This window comes from Wyeomyia smithii, chromosome 1 (assembly GCF_029784165.1).
Source record: "Wyeomyia smithii strain HCP4-BCI-WySm-NY-G18 chromosome 1, ASM2978416v1, whole genome shotgun sequence".
Taxonomy (NCBI): Eukaryota; Metazoa; Arthropoda; class Insecta; order Diptera; family Culicidae; genus Wyeomyia; species Wyeomyia smithii.
The window spans coordinates 124,582,530-124,597,418 of NC_073694.1; the positions used below are offsets into that span (position 1 = coordinate 124,582,530).

Below are 14,889 nucleotides of genomic sequence, written 5' to 3' on the forward strand. Positions count from 1 at the left end.
TATAGATTAAAGAGGAGCGGTTATCATTGTATGGGGAACCCCAAGCCACGCCATGAGAGTTGAAGTCTCCCAAAATCAAACGTGGCGAGGGAAGAAGTTCTATTAAATCAAAGAGCAGCCGTTGCCCAACCTGTGCTCTGGGGGGAATATATATTGAGGCAATACAAAGCTCTTTACCTTGTATTGTCATTTGACATGCGACAACTTCGATGCCTGGAATCGAGGGGAGGTTAATGCGATAGAAAGAATAGCACTTTTTAATCCCTAAAAGTACTCCTCCATATGGGGTGTCTCGATCAAGGCGAATAATATTAAAATCATGGAAGTTGAGATCAATATTTGAAGTAAGCCAAGTTTCACAAAGGGAAAATGCATCGCATTTGTTTTTATTTATCAAAACTTTAAACGAATCAATTTTTGGTAAAATACTTCTACAATTCCACTGTAAGACAGAGATAGAATCCTTCATATACGCAGTTGAATTAGGCATCGAAGGATACAATCGCTGCAAGGAGAGGCCATTGGGCAGTCAACTGCTTCAAAAATGATCTAACTGTTGGGAGGAATGCTGTAAGAAAAATTTTAATTGGATCGGGTACATTGAAAGTTTCAAAAATCCAGTCCACAATGTCAGAAAATTTCACTAATCCAGAGTTTGTTTCATCAACTGGGAGTGTAAAAGGAGCAACTGGGGTTTTAGATGTTCCTGGCAGTGCTGGGAACTCCTTCTGGGACTTTAAATTTGCCAGCCCAGGAGGAGTTTGCTTCGGTTTTTCCGCAGCACTGTTTGGTTTGTTTGTAACTTTCATTTCACTTTGAGAAATCTTAGGACCTTTTCTGGGAAGTTTAGGAGAGGAAATATTTTTCCTCTTTCTAGACTCCCCAGGATTGGCGAAAGATGCTCCCGCTGGTGAATCGTCAGAATCGGTTTCATCAGAGGACAACAGATCGAAGGGGTTCGAAGTAACGGGAGAAGTGGTAACGGTCTTCTTCAGCATGTCAGCGTAGGAACGCTTTGAACGCTCTTTGAGAGACCGTTTTATTTTATCCCTGCGCTGCATGTACACCGCACATGTCGAGAGCTCATGCAGATTTTCTCCGCAGTGAATACACTTTTCAGCGTTAACACTGCAAGAATCTTCCGCATGAGACTCCCCACACTTGCCACAACGTGCCTTATTGCAGCAGTAGGCGGCTGTATGGCCTAACTGCTTGCAATTCAGGCAGTTCATGACGCGGGGCACGTAGAGCCTCACAGGGAGACGAACCCGGTGGATCGAGACGTGGCTTGGTAGTGCAGACCCGGCGAACGTAACTCGAAACGAGTCTGACGGAGTGTATACTGTTTTGCCACCGATGATCGATGCTGACCGCAATTGCTTGCAGTCGAGCACCTTTACTTCGGGACACGTTTTGTTCTTAAAGCACCCTTTGGCACTTTGCAGTATACACTCGACGGACAGACTCGAATCGGTTATGACACCGTCGATCTCCACGTCTCGTGCGGGTATGTAAACGCGATACTCGCGTGTGAAGAGCTCAGAGCAAGCTATATCGTTGGCCTCTTTCAGGTTACCGACCACGACACGGAGCTTGTTAGGCCGGACCTTGGAAATTTCGGTCACGCCCTTGTACTCCTTCGTCAGGTCTTTAGAAATCTGCAAGAGGTTCAACTTTTTCGATTTCGGTCCTGCCTTTGGCCGAAAATAAACAGTATAGCTGCCCTGGGCTCCGTCTGGGTAAAGCCTGGGGCGAGGGGGGACTGAAGAATGAACAGGGGAGGGGGTAACAGAAGGGTCAGGGTCAGAGGGGTTCGGGGATGGTGGCGCGGGAGGCGAGGGATCTACATCCATCGTGCTAAGTCTAGCGCACTAGCGCTGACAAGAACACGTACCTTTTTATTTCTCCCTTCCAGTAAGGTTGGTAGTCCGATCGTTCGAAGTAGCAGCCGTTACAGCCAGCAGCACCAATACAGCAGCACCAAACAGCCACCAGCAGCGAGCCAGGTGTGAGATCACTCCACACAGCGATACAACTCGCTGACACTGATGGCTTCTTCTTTTTCCTCGTTTGTGTCTCGTCCACTGCTGTAGCACAATCCAGCCAGCAGCCAAATCGGCTTACGCACCAGCTGGCAGTCACGATGCGAAACAGTTGCACAAAGGCACGACCTTGAACCCGGATTTATTTCACTTGACCAGGCAAACAATGCCAACACTAGTTCACACGTCTTTTGTTTTATACTCTATCGGACCGATCACCAAACACGTCCAGTACTGATGCGTGTTCGGCACAGAATGGAGATGTGTTAGTAACAGTTTGCATTTTGTGAAGATGAATAAAGTGAAAATGGAATACACCAAGCCCAAATGCTGTAAACCCTTTCCTGATCATCGGTGCTCATCAAGCTTACGCAAATTAAACGAAAACGTTATTGCAAAATTAAAAATATTGAACAGTCAAGCTCATTTTAATACGTCTTTATCAATTTGTGATTCGTGTAGTTATTGGAATGATTGTCAAGTCACCATTCATCCCTTCGTTGTTTACTATTCAGAATCTGGAACACTTAAGAATATCAGCTTCATCATAATATCGGAAGTACTCCATCATGGATCTGTTGCGGTTCAGGTGTTCATTGCCAAATTAATGAGTTTTTTGAAAACAACAATAGAGTTGAAAAAAGCGATATTAATGTCTTATGGAGCTGCCTCACAATATAAAAATAGAAAAAACTTTGCAACAAAATATAACGTCGATGCAGAGTGGCATTTTTTGCGACTTCTCATGGTAAAGGCCCATGCGATGCAATTGGTGGCATATTAAAACGAATGGCAGGAAATGCAAGTTTAGCTAAAGAACATGAACATCCCATTACAAACGCAAAAGAATTGTATGATTGTAAAAAAATTCACCAAAAATGTCATTTAGTTGGGAATATGAACAAGGAGTAACAGAATGGAGCAATATTTTCAAAAAATCTATAATGATAGCTGCCACACAAAAGTATAATTTTTTTGTTTCGACTTCAGAAAATAAGATACAAACGAAGCTGTTTTCAAAAGATGACGAATCATTTACTTATGATGTATATAAAATATAAGGTGAAACTAGTTCTGTAAAGTATCTATGTCATAAAAAATATGTTTCTAAGATAATAAAACTCAAAAATAAATATTTGATTCTTATATATATTTATATCACTTAGAACATTTAACTCTTTTCTTGAGAACCGTCGCCCAATCGTTTTGTTGTCAAAGAATGAATTGTATATTTTTGATCAAGCATTCCAATGAACGTATGGTTTTCGCTGGAGAACCATGGACAAATTAAGAAAAACGTGTACTTTCCTAAATAATTATAATTTTTCGATCTTAAATTAAAAATTACTCGATAACCAATGCCTTTAGAATGTATACCACCAAGAGCTTTTTGATTCAAAATAACTCTCTGCATCTGTTAAAATCATCAGAATACAAATATTTTGAAAAATGTTTGAATTAGAATTTTCATAAAAAAAATTATCTACCATAAAAAAATTATTTTTCATTTCTCCATCCTGGACTTTTTTTTTAAAGTTGCGTATTAACGTCAAGTTTCTTTAAAAAAAAAAAATTAAAAAAGATTCAACTCTTTTTTTTTTCAAATTGAAATTTAATGTTTATTTTTAATTTTTTTTGGTCAAAAAAATTGTTTAATATACACTGTACAAGTATATTTTTTTATGGTGCATTTTTAATTCCCTACAACTCATTCTCAGACAGTTTTTCTTTACAACCAACGATTTCTGGGCTACAATGCTTCGAATAAAACCTATGCCAAAAGGCATACGCCCTTTTAGAATGTAACTCATGGGTGTAAAAAATCTCTCCACCCGTAAAAAATGCTCAGTTTGCTAAGCCAAATACGTGTGCAAAGTTTCATTCAAATAAAAAATGGTCGATATTCGACCATAGGTCATTTCGCGCGATCTTGCTCATATATATGTTGTCTTTCTAATCCGGTTTCTATGGTTAAAAGAGGACATTTGAATACATGTATAAAATCATGAATTGACAACTTACTAGACATTAAATTAGGTGGTGCCGCTGAAGTTGAAAGCTCCATAATAAAATTAAACGAATATTTAACGAAAAGATGCGGAGGGCGACAAATGTTCTTTGTTTTTTTTTTTATTAATTTAATTAAAAAAAATAAAATATAACATAATAAATTCTTAGTTTTTATCTCGTACAGCAAAATGTGTTTTTTTACTTTTGTATGCAAACGAGTGCGAAACAAAAGCAATCTTCAAACGGGCTATTGTTAGCCGGAGTTTGATGGTATGAATTTAATGCTAGTATTTGACACTTCAATCAGTTTAGCTAATTTTATGATAATAACATGATGATAAAGGGCTGAATGTTTTTAATGTTTTTTTCGCAAATTACTAGAAGAAATGAAAATTGCAGCGAAAGAAATTTTTCCTGCTGATAAGTATAATGAATTTCAAATTTTCTGGAAACAATTCAACAGGAGATTTCAGCAATCATAGCGGAAGATGATGATGACTTTTTCAATTTGTAATTAGTTTGTATTACTTATGTTGTTTTAGTTTAATCAATATATATATCGTCAGTTGAATTCAATACTGGCACAACTCAAAATTTTGCAGTTTTGAGTTATTGATGGCAAACGATGCCAAATACTAGAAAGTTTCATCTCACAAAGACCCGTTTAAAATTCACAATATTTCCAGAAATATAAGTAGATGTGCCTTTATTGCACAAATCTTAAATATCCCTAAAAAGACAGAAAAATGAGGTTACAATTATTATAACTTGCTCATTACATGCACATGATAAACCAAAACAAGTTCAATAAAAATGGGAAGTCCTAAAATTAGAATTTTTCACGAAAATGAAAAAAGAAATTTTTGACGCAAATTTTCAAACGCGTTTTTCTCGAAACTATGAATTTTGAGTTTTTTTTTAATACCCTCCACTGACCTCCACACCAAAGAGCTCACACAGGAGCCCCCTGGTAGTGGACACTGACTTATAGCAAAAAGAAAAACAATACGCGAAGGAATTAACTATAAGCAAACAACTAGGTGATATCCCAGTGGAACTAAGTTCCTTTGAAGGGAATCACATACTATAACACAAAAATTTAAGATGCAGCACGCTATGTTTAAAGAAGATTATTATACAAAGTCAATGTACCTAAAATTTTTCTCCGTAGGATCATAGTTTCAGCCCTCTAGTTTCGAAATATGAAATATATTTAACAAAATAACACATTCTGATTTTTAAAAAAATCTAGGAACAAGGTATCCAAAATTTAAATGCAACATTTTTTCCGCTTAACATAACTGAAATTTCCGTGTAAAAACATCCTTTCTACGTTAATCCAGCTCAAAATGAGACCAAAAACACTTCATTTAGTTATGTTTATTCTTCATCTTTTTCGGCTCAATATTGAAAACCATGTCTTCCGATGCGCATAAATGTTATATAGTGTTCGTAGCAATTGCAATGGTGATAAAACGAATTGGAGATTTTTCATCGTCAAAGTAGGCAAGTATTTGTATTATTACCTTTAAAAATGGTTATTTATAATGTGGTGAATAGTAAGTCCTTTTCAGATATGTAACTGCCGGTAACCGCAAGTCAGTCCCATCTGTAATTTTGTCAATTTTGAGTTAGCATCGTATTTTGACCTAGCTTTGAGTATATTTTCAGATGTACCGATAAAAAATAGTGGTTTGTTCAACAAAAGTGGAAATCAATACCAAGTCGAATTGTCACATTAGACAAAGTAACCGCAAGTCAGTCCCAGTAGAAAATAACCGGAAGTCAGTCCCAATTTACAAAAAAAACATGCATAATACAACAGTAAAATGAATGGGGAGTAAAAGAGTGTTCGATACGACCGTTTAGATGAAAATAAGTATCTAGTAATAATTATCAATTATTGGGATTATTTTTTAGTTTGAATTGGTGATGAATTTATGTGGAGCAATTATCTGCTAATACGAATTCAAGTCAATTTTTTTTCTTGGTTCGCTTCTTCGTGGATCTATCCGCAAAATCTTGAGTATCGAAAAAACTTCCATCAGAATCCAGGGAATCGTTCCAAGAAATCTCCAAAGGTGATGCTCGAACCTCAAATGGATTTGGATCATCTTGACATTTGTTGTCGGATGAACCAACTGCAGTCCCGGCTTCAGTTTCTTTATCCGAGTCCTCACCGGATAAGCTTTCATCGGTTCCGTACATCATGAGATTTTCCAACGTCGACATTTCTTAAAAGGTTCGCATGGACATACACTTCCTAACAGCGAAGGATTGACAGTTTTCCACGGCAACGAATAACAACACGTCAACACGCACTATAGTTTCAACATGGCAATGTGACTGACTTGCGGTTACTTTTCTCTTCGGTGTAGAATGTAACGGCAAGTCAGTCACACTCAAGGTTTTTATCATAAAATCAATTATATCAATGGTTTTTACAACGTAATTAGTGCGGGCTAGTATGCAAACTATATTTTAGCATGAATATTGTCCAAATAATTCATCTTAAATAAGTGATAACTGAGCGTGAATGAAATATCTTACGAAGCTGTTTTCTCGTTTTAATATTTTTACAGATGGGACTGACTTGCGGTTACCGGCAGTGTAGCTTGTAATCAAAAACATTATATACCCAACTTGATCAGTTTTATCCTCCATTACATTTTAAAACCTTTGCAGTTGAACCTGTTTTTGTGCAATTTTTTTTTTGTGCGACTTTTTGTATGCGGCTGTTTTTGTACGGTATATGAAAAAAGACCCCATCCGATAAGATTTTTTTCGATCCTCGAAATGAATTTCAACGCATTACATGAGCATTGCGTCGGCAATTTGCTATTTGAGCCAGTTTTACGTAGGAAAAACCCTGTATTGTTAGCCTACGAAGTACAGCGGTTGGAAAAATTATTATGTTTAAAAAAGTTACGTTAATCAATTAGATGTTTTAAAAAGGTTCTCATAGATATTTAAAATCAGAATCATCAAGTTTCGAGTTTGTTTTCAAACGAGATTTTTTATGTGGTCCCTATCCACCGCATAAAAAAAATTATTTTTCCATAATGTTGCAGAACATTATTTTATTGTAAAGTTTCAAATGATTTTTTTGTGCGATTCATTTTGTGCGGTCTCTATCGCTCGCACAAAAACAGGTTTGACTGTAATAGTAATAGCTCAAACATAAAATGATAGAAGCTGAAATATTTGATACAGCAAAAAAAATTAACTTTAAAATGTGACTACTACTTGTATGCTGAAACAGCAGCACATATTTTGGTTTGTAGTTCAAATGGTTTTCTTGCATTTCATAAATTTCCTTGTGAAGAGCTTCGGTCGTTTGTTCTGAATATCGCGCAAGGCCTTCATGTGATCGCTTGCAGAACTCTGGCACATAAAATTTCGGGATGTGAAATTTTGGTGTCCGTCATATGTTTGGAGGACAAACCTAACGAGAATTTATAAATAAACAAAATTCAAGACAGTTAACTATTATGAAGTTACCTTTAGAAAACCTGTACTCCATATTGTAGCAACTGCCACAAAACACTAAAAAAAATGACATATGTTTCAGTATAATTTGTTGAAAAATCTTTGTATGACCTGCTTCAGACTTTGATCAACGCGTTCAAGTTGTTTGACCGTTTTGAAGCACAAAATGCACACTTTTTCGCGATTTTCTCCGTGACCATGCATTTTGAGTATTGCTATTCAACTGAGTGAAAAGCCTAATATGCGGTTGAATTTTTTTTGACGTGGGACTACGTCTTTCTTCACTATACTAAGGTACATTCTGTGAAAACTGGATTGAACATGTAACGTTTTTGTTTGGCGGAATGGAAGATTTTAGATGCTAATAGCGTTCAAACAACTGTTCCGATTTCAATAGTTAATAAACCGTTGGAAAGTTAAAATATACAAGATTCGTATAACATGATAATTTTAGTTACCATTTTCTTATTACTCCGTGAAAATTGCGGATAAGTTTGAAGGTCGAATATCCACATACATTTTTCATACGATTGGTATATTTCCCTAACGCAGACTTCAAAAACATAGACGAAATGATTTCACGCATTCAGTCATTGGCTAGCAATGCCAGCCAATTGGCATCGCATTCATCACCCAACGTAGGCGACGAAGAAAGAAAGCAAAGATGCTTCCACGTGATTGGTTCTTCCCCCAATCACCCAAGTTCCCACACTGAGTGACGCTATAAAAGGACATTCCGTATTGAGAGAAGATCTCGAGTTCAGTTCGTATTGTACAAGCGACACGTTCGGACGTGTTTTTCGCCTGCTTAGTTACGCGCTTTGTTTCTATGGAAATCGACGAGACGCTGCACCCTGCGGCTAACAATTCCTCCGCTAGCTCAAAGCACAAACGGAAGATAACCGATCCGGTTATTGATAGTAACGATGAATTAGAGGAGAGATTACTGAAGAAAAATGCCTTCAGCACTTTGACAGAGGTCCTCAAAGTTGAACAGAAGAAATCATCCAGTGGTCTGCGCTCCGGAAAACAACCCTGAAAAACGGAAACAACCACCGCTGGTGGTAAAAAACGTTGAATTTGCTACCCTTCTCGGGAAAATGGATCAGTGTGACGCTCAACCGACGTACAAAATCACCCGATTCGGCACTAAAATTAATTGCTCATCTGCTGAGGAATTTGACAAGGTGCAAAATTATCTGAAGCAGTGTGCGTTTGCATATTATACGCACGACAAACCGAATGAAAAACCCTATCGGGTTGTGCTTCGTGGCCTTCCCCTGGTAAACCCACAAGAGATTCTGGATCATCTGAAGAAGGAACATAACATCACCGCTGTTGCGGCCTACATCATCAGACGGAAAGGTGATTGCGCAAATCTGGACGAGTCCTTCTACCTGGTGCACTTTCACAAAGGATACACTAACCTCAAGAAGCTGAATGAGATTAAAAGTATCTCACAACTCATAGTGCGTTGGGAAGCATACCGCAACAAACGTGCAGACGTGACACAGTGTATGAATTGTCTACATCACGGACACGGGACTCGCAATTGTCACCTGAACAGCAGATGCAATATTTGTGGTGAGCCTCATGCTTCGGAAAACTGCAAGAAGAAAGATGCTTCAGCGAAACGGTGTGCCAACTGTAACGGATCCCATGGTGCAACCGATCGTAACTGCCCCAAACGAGCAGAATACATCCGGATTCGCCAACAAGTGACAACCAAAAACCAGCCGGGTCGTAAGGAGAATAAAAAGAGTCAACCTGTTCCTAAACTGACCACCTCGAATTTCCCTGCATTACCGAACAAGAGCACTTCCACCGTAACGAAACCTGTGGGCAATCCGTCCACACCAAACGCCTGGTCCAATCAATTGCAGAAGCAAGAACCCCGCATCGATCCTCGCACTAGAGCAGGTTTGAATGATCTCCCTCCGTAATTCTCTTGTGCCGAGTGTAGTGAAAACATGCTCTACGGTTCGGAAGAACTGTGGTCCATTTATAACGAGTTCTGCGATCGCCTGAAGCAGTGCAAGACCAAATCGGACCAAGTTAAGGTCCTTGGCTACATGGTTTGCAAATATGGGGTCAACTGAGCCCTGCAGCATCCGCATCGCCAACTGGAACGCTCGCTCTATAAGGGCGAAAAAGATTGAATTGAGTAATTTTCTCGCTCAAAAAAATGTCGACGTAGGAGTGATCTCGGAAACCAGGCTCAAGCCAAGAATAAACTTCTCACTTCCAACCCACACCATTATCCGGTTAGACCGCTCCAACTCCAGTGGTGGCGGTGTGGCCGTTATAATAAGAGAAAACATCCGCTATGAAATCCTGCCCCATCCTAAAACCAAAGTCATCGAGGCAATCGGAGTTAAAATTTTTGCTCGTCAAGGATTTGTCACATTGTTTGCAGTCTACATCCCTCGGCAGTGCTCGGATTGCAACGATACCTCTAAATTCTTTACAGAAGATCTACAAAAACTAACCGACAACAGGCGAGGCTTCATTGTTGCCGGTGATCTTAACGCTCGCCATACTCAGTGGCGAAACAACAACTGCAACAAAAACGGTAACCTTCTGGCAGACCATCTCCGTTCAGGTACGTGCACCATCCACTTCCCAGATGAACCAACGTTCATCTCCCCAGCTGGAAACACCTCCACTCTAGACATTTTCCTGTCTGATCTGGCCTTATCGAAACCTGTAACCCATCAAGAACTGAGCTCCGACCACTATCCAGTGGTGTGCGAACTTGATTTCAGCCCTGCACTGGCGCAGGCTACAACAATACGTGATTACCACCGAGTGAACTGGATTGCCTTCAGCCGCATGGTAGATGCACGTCTCCCCAATGTAGTGAATCTATCAACTACTCTGAATATCGACAACGCATTAAACGTCTTCGAAGAAGCCGTGCACACAGCCGAGGAATCCTGCATCCGCAATGCTCAGGTGAGGAGGAAATTTACGCTGATTGACTCCGACACCCGGCGATTAATCCAGAAAAGAAACACTGTCAGAAGACAATTCCAACGCTCCGGATGCCTAATGAAAAAACATGAACTCTCTCGTCTCAATGTTCTTATTGCGGAAAGAATGTTGTTTATACGAAACCAACAGTTCTCGAACGAAATTGAACGTATGAAAGACCACTCGAAACCGTTTTGGAAGGTAGCTAAAATCCTGAAGAAAAAACCAACTAAAGTTCCACCATTGAAGGATGATACTGGAGGTATCCTAGTTTCCCCATCAGAGAAAGTGGATGCCATAGCCAACAAACTGGTTCAAGCTCACAACATCGGTGCAGGGATGAGCAGCCCCCATGAAATTGCAGTGCAGAACACAATTAGTCAGCTAGAGGAGCAGCTCAACGATGTTCCATTTGCTGGTCAAATATCGGAGGACGAGGTACGTGCTGCAGTCAAACGTGGTAAAAACATGAAAGCCCCTGGGAACGACGGCATCGTAAATCTGATTCTGAAAAAGCTCTCTGGTAAAGCTTACCGTTTTTTGGCTGCAATTTTCCAAAAATGTTTCCAGCTCAACTACTTTCCTTCTGTATGGAAAACTGGGAAAATCATCCCAATATTAAAACCTGGAAAAGATCCGACCAGCCCAGCGAGCTACAGGCCTATAACACTGCACTCAGCTATAAGCAAAGTCTTCGAGCGTTTAATCCTGCATCGTATGATGGAACACATCGAGGAACACCAAGTCATTGTGCCGGAACAATTTGGATTCCGGAAGGGTCATTCTACTGTCCACCAACTGATCCGAGTGGAGAACATTATCCAGCGGAACAAAACACTTTCCACCAACACAGCCATTGTTTTTCTGGATGTGGAAAAAGCGTTCGACAACGTGTGGCACGATGGACTCGTCCACAAACTGGTGCAAGCAAACTTCCCACAATACCTCACGAAAATGGTAAGAAATTATCTTGCTAACAGAACTTTTCGGGTGCATCTTCCAGGAGCTTTCTCAGAACTCAAACCGGTCTCAGCTGGGGTACCCCAAGGTAGCATCTTGGGCCCCATACTATACAACATTCTCACTTCCGATGTACCACAACTTCCTGGTGACTGCAAACTGGCCCTGTATGCAGACGATAGTGCGATAATTGCTAGCGGTCGTAATTCAGCAACCTACTGTGCTAGGCTTCAAAAAGGTGTAACGGCGTATGTTTCCTACCTGAATAGCTGGAAAATTAAAGTAAACGAAAACAAAAGTCAAGCCATTCTATTCCGACATCGATTGTCAGCAAAACTGCTTCCAGACCGTCAGATACGAGTGAACGGATGTACCGTTGAATGGGCGAACGAAGCCGGCTATCTTGGCATCACAATTGACAACAAACAAATATACAGATCTCACACAGACAAGCTGAAATGCAGGTGCATTGGATTATTAAAGTCCCTCTATCCGTTAATATCTCGACGATCCAAGCTGTCACTCAAGAATAAATTGGCAGTGTTCAAGGCAATTATCGCTCTAGTGATAAATTACGCTATGCCTGTGTGGGGAACCTGTGCAGAAACACACAGAAGAAAACTTCAAGTAATCCAAAACAAGCTGCTGAGAACAATATTGAATGCCCCATATGATACGAGAACCACCGAGCTACATCGCACCGCAGGATGTAAAACGATCAACGAACGAATTGAGGAATCGATACAGGACTTCGTTATGAGTGCGACACACTCGGAACACCCGCTCATCCGAGCGCTGGTTAGATAGATTTTAAAATTTTAGTTTAAGTGGGTTATAAAATTAAAACAACACTGATTTTGTAGTATCAAACAATCTCATAACTATTTTATATATGAAAACTAAAACGAGCATTAAAGATGCAAAATGTAAACTTAAACCAAAGGATGAAAAAAGAAAATCTTGTATCACTTAAATAACAAAACTTGTACCAAACAAAGAGATAAGAATAAATTCAAATTTTAAGTAAAAGTAAGAGAGAAGATCATTCCCTGGTCGACCGTCAAGGCGAACAGTTCGGCTTCCCTTCGATCTGAGTTGGACCCCACCAGTGGTAATCTAATTCAGATATCGTTGTTGGAATACAGCACGAAATTGGACGTGAACGGCACTGGGGACCATTGGAAGCCGTTGGAAGGGACTATTGGAAGACTTGGAAGCCCTTTGGGTGCTGCCGATAGTGTAGGTATAGTGTGTCGTATATCAAGCGTGTGTGTCTGAGTAGCGTGTGGGTGTGTATGTGTGGGTGTGTGAATAGCGTGTGTGGGTGTGTGAATAGCGTGTGTGTATGTGTGAGTGGCGTGTGCGTGTATGTGTATGTGTGTGTGTATGTGTAAGTAACGTGTGTGTGTGTATGTGTAAGTAACGTGGGTGTGTGTGTATGTGTAAGTAACGTGTGTGTGTATGTATGTGTGCGTGTGTGTGTATTTGTGTGTGCCTGTGTGTGTATGTGTGTGTGTGCCTGTGTGTGTATGTGTGTGTGCGTGTGTGTATGTGTGTGTGCGTGTGTGTATGTGTGTGTGCGTGTGTGTATGTGTGTGTGCGTGTGTGTATGTGTGTGTGTGCGTGTCTGTGTATTTGTGTGTGCGTGTGGGTGTGTGTGTATATGTGTGTGCATGTGGGTGTGTGTATATGTGTGTGCGTGTGAGTGTATGTGTGTTCGTGTGTGTGTATGTGTTTGGGTGTGTTTGTGTGTGTGTGTATAGCGTATGTGTGTATTACGTGTATGTGTGTATGTGTATAAAACATGTGTGTGCAAAAATGCATATACAATGGCTATGGCAAATTAAAATCTTTACACCCACCGTAGTCCCACGACAAGCCTACGGCTGTGCACTCAAGCACATCCCCTTTAACTTTTTTCAAATTGTTTTATCACCATGGCAATTGCTACGAACACTAAATAACATTTATGCGCATCGGAAGACTTGATTTTCAATATTGAGCCGAAAATGATGAAGAATAAACATAACTAAATAATGTGTTTTTGGCCTCAATTTAAGCTGGATTAACGTAGAAAGGATGTTTTTACTCGAAAATTTCAGTAATTTTAAGCGGAAAAAATGTTGTATCTAGATTTTGGATACCTTGTTCCTAGATTTTTTTTAAAAATCATAATGTGTAATTTTTTTTAATATAAAATGAAAAATCGAGGAAAAAACAAATTTTCACCGATGAAATATTTTCGAGTGTTCATATTTTGAAACTAGAGGGCTAAAACTATGATCCTACGGAGAAACATTTTAGGTACATTGACTTTGTATAAAAACCTTCTTTAAACATAGCGTGTGCAGTGATAAACGTTACGGCTACAATGATAACAACAAACTAAACAAGTTAACAATTAGAGATGTAGGAAAAAACCAGCAGGAGCCAGAAAAACCTACATTTACAAAAAGGTTGGCGCAACTAAAATATAAATTCGTTTACATTTCTTATTAAATGTTGCTTCAGTTTGATTTTAAACAGGACGGTAATAGTTATTAGTTTTAGTCCGTAAGGCAGCAAATTGTACTTTAACGGGCCATAACACATGATGCGTGTTGAACCCAAGCTCGTGCTAGCTCTACTTCTCAAGAGTTCAGATGCATTTCTAGTGTTTTGACGGTTAATCCTAGCTGTGAAAGCTATGTTGTGATGAAAATTTTGTTTGTGTAATGTATTGTGGACAAAACTAATTGTTTGAGAATCACGTAGTCCTAAAATAGGAATTATTCTATGGTTTAGGTTGTGTGGAGTAATTCAGTTGGGTACAAGTGAGGCAAATTGAAAATTACTTTTACACACCTGTTCTGAAGTGTTTGAATTTTTTAAAGTTTTGATTTAACAGCATGACCCCAAACCATAATTAGGTATTGGATAATAGAATGAATGCACGCATAATAAAAGTTTAATAATGCTTTAATAGGCACAAACCGTCGTACCCTTTTCATAAGGCCACATAGAGAGGAAATTTTACATGACACTTTTCCAAGATGAATTCCCCATGAAAGACAGGAATCTAAGTGAAGCCCTAAATATTTGAGAGAAGACACTTTTTCGATGAACAAATTTTTCACACATGGATCGGGATGTTGAGGATTTTTTTTTGCGCAGCGAATGGAATATAATATACTTTGTTTTCGTGAGGTTCAGAGAGAGGTAATTGCCATTAAAATATTCAATTAGAGTACATAAATCAGATTCCATGTGAGTAACAACCGTTTGAACACTAGAACTGGGATAAAACAATGCTGTATTATCTGCAAGAAGCTTTGATGTTCCATGAAGCTTTAGGTTTCCGAAGTCGTTGATAAAAACTAAGAATAATAAAGAACCGATATTGCTTCCTTGAGGTACTTTTATATCAATCGGGCGT

General features: G+C 39.3%; 1 protein-coding gene across 4 annotated transcripts in view; it reads left to right on the top strand.

Moving 5' to 3' along the window:
• Positions 1–14,889, top strand: part of LOC129720275 (cell growth regulator with RING finger domain protein 1-like) — a 197,203-nt gene that overhangs the window by 131,366 nt on the left and 50,948 nt on the right. The window lies entirely within an intron of this gene.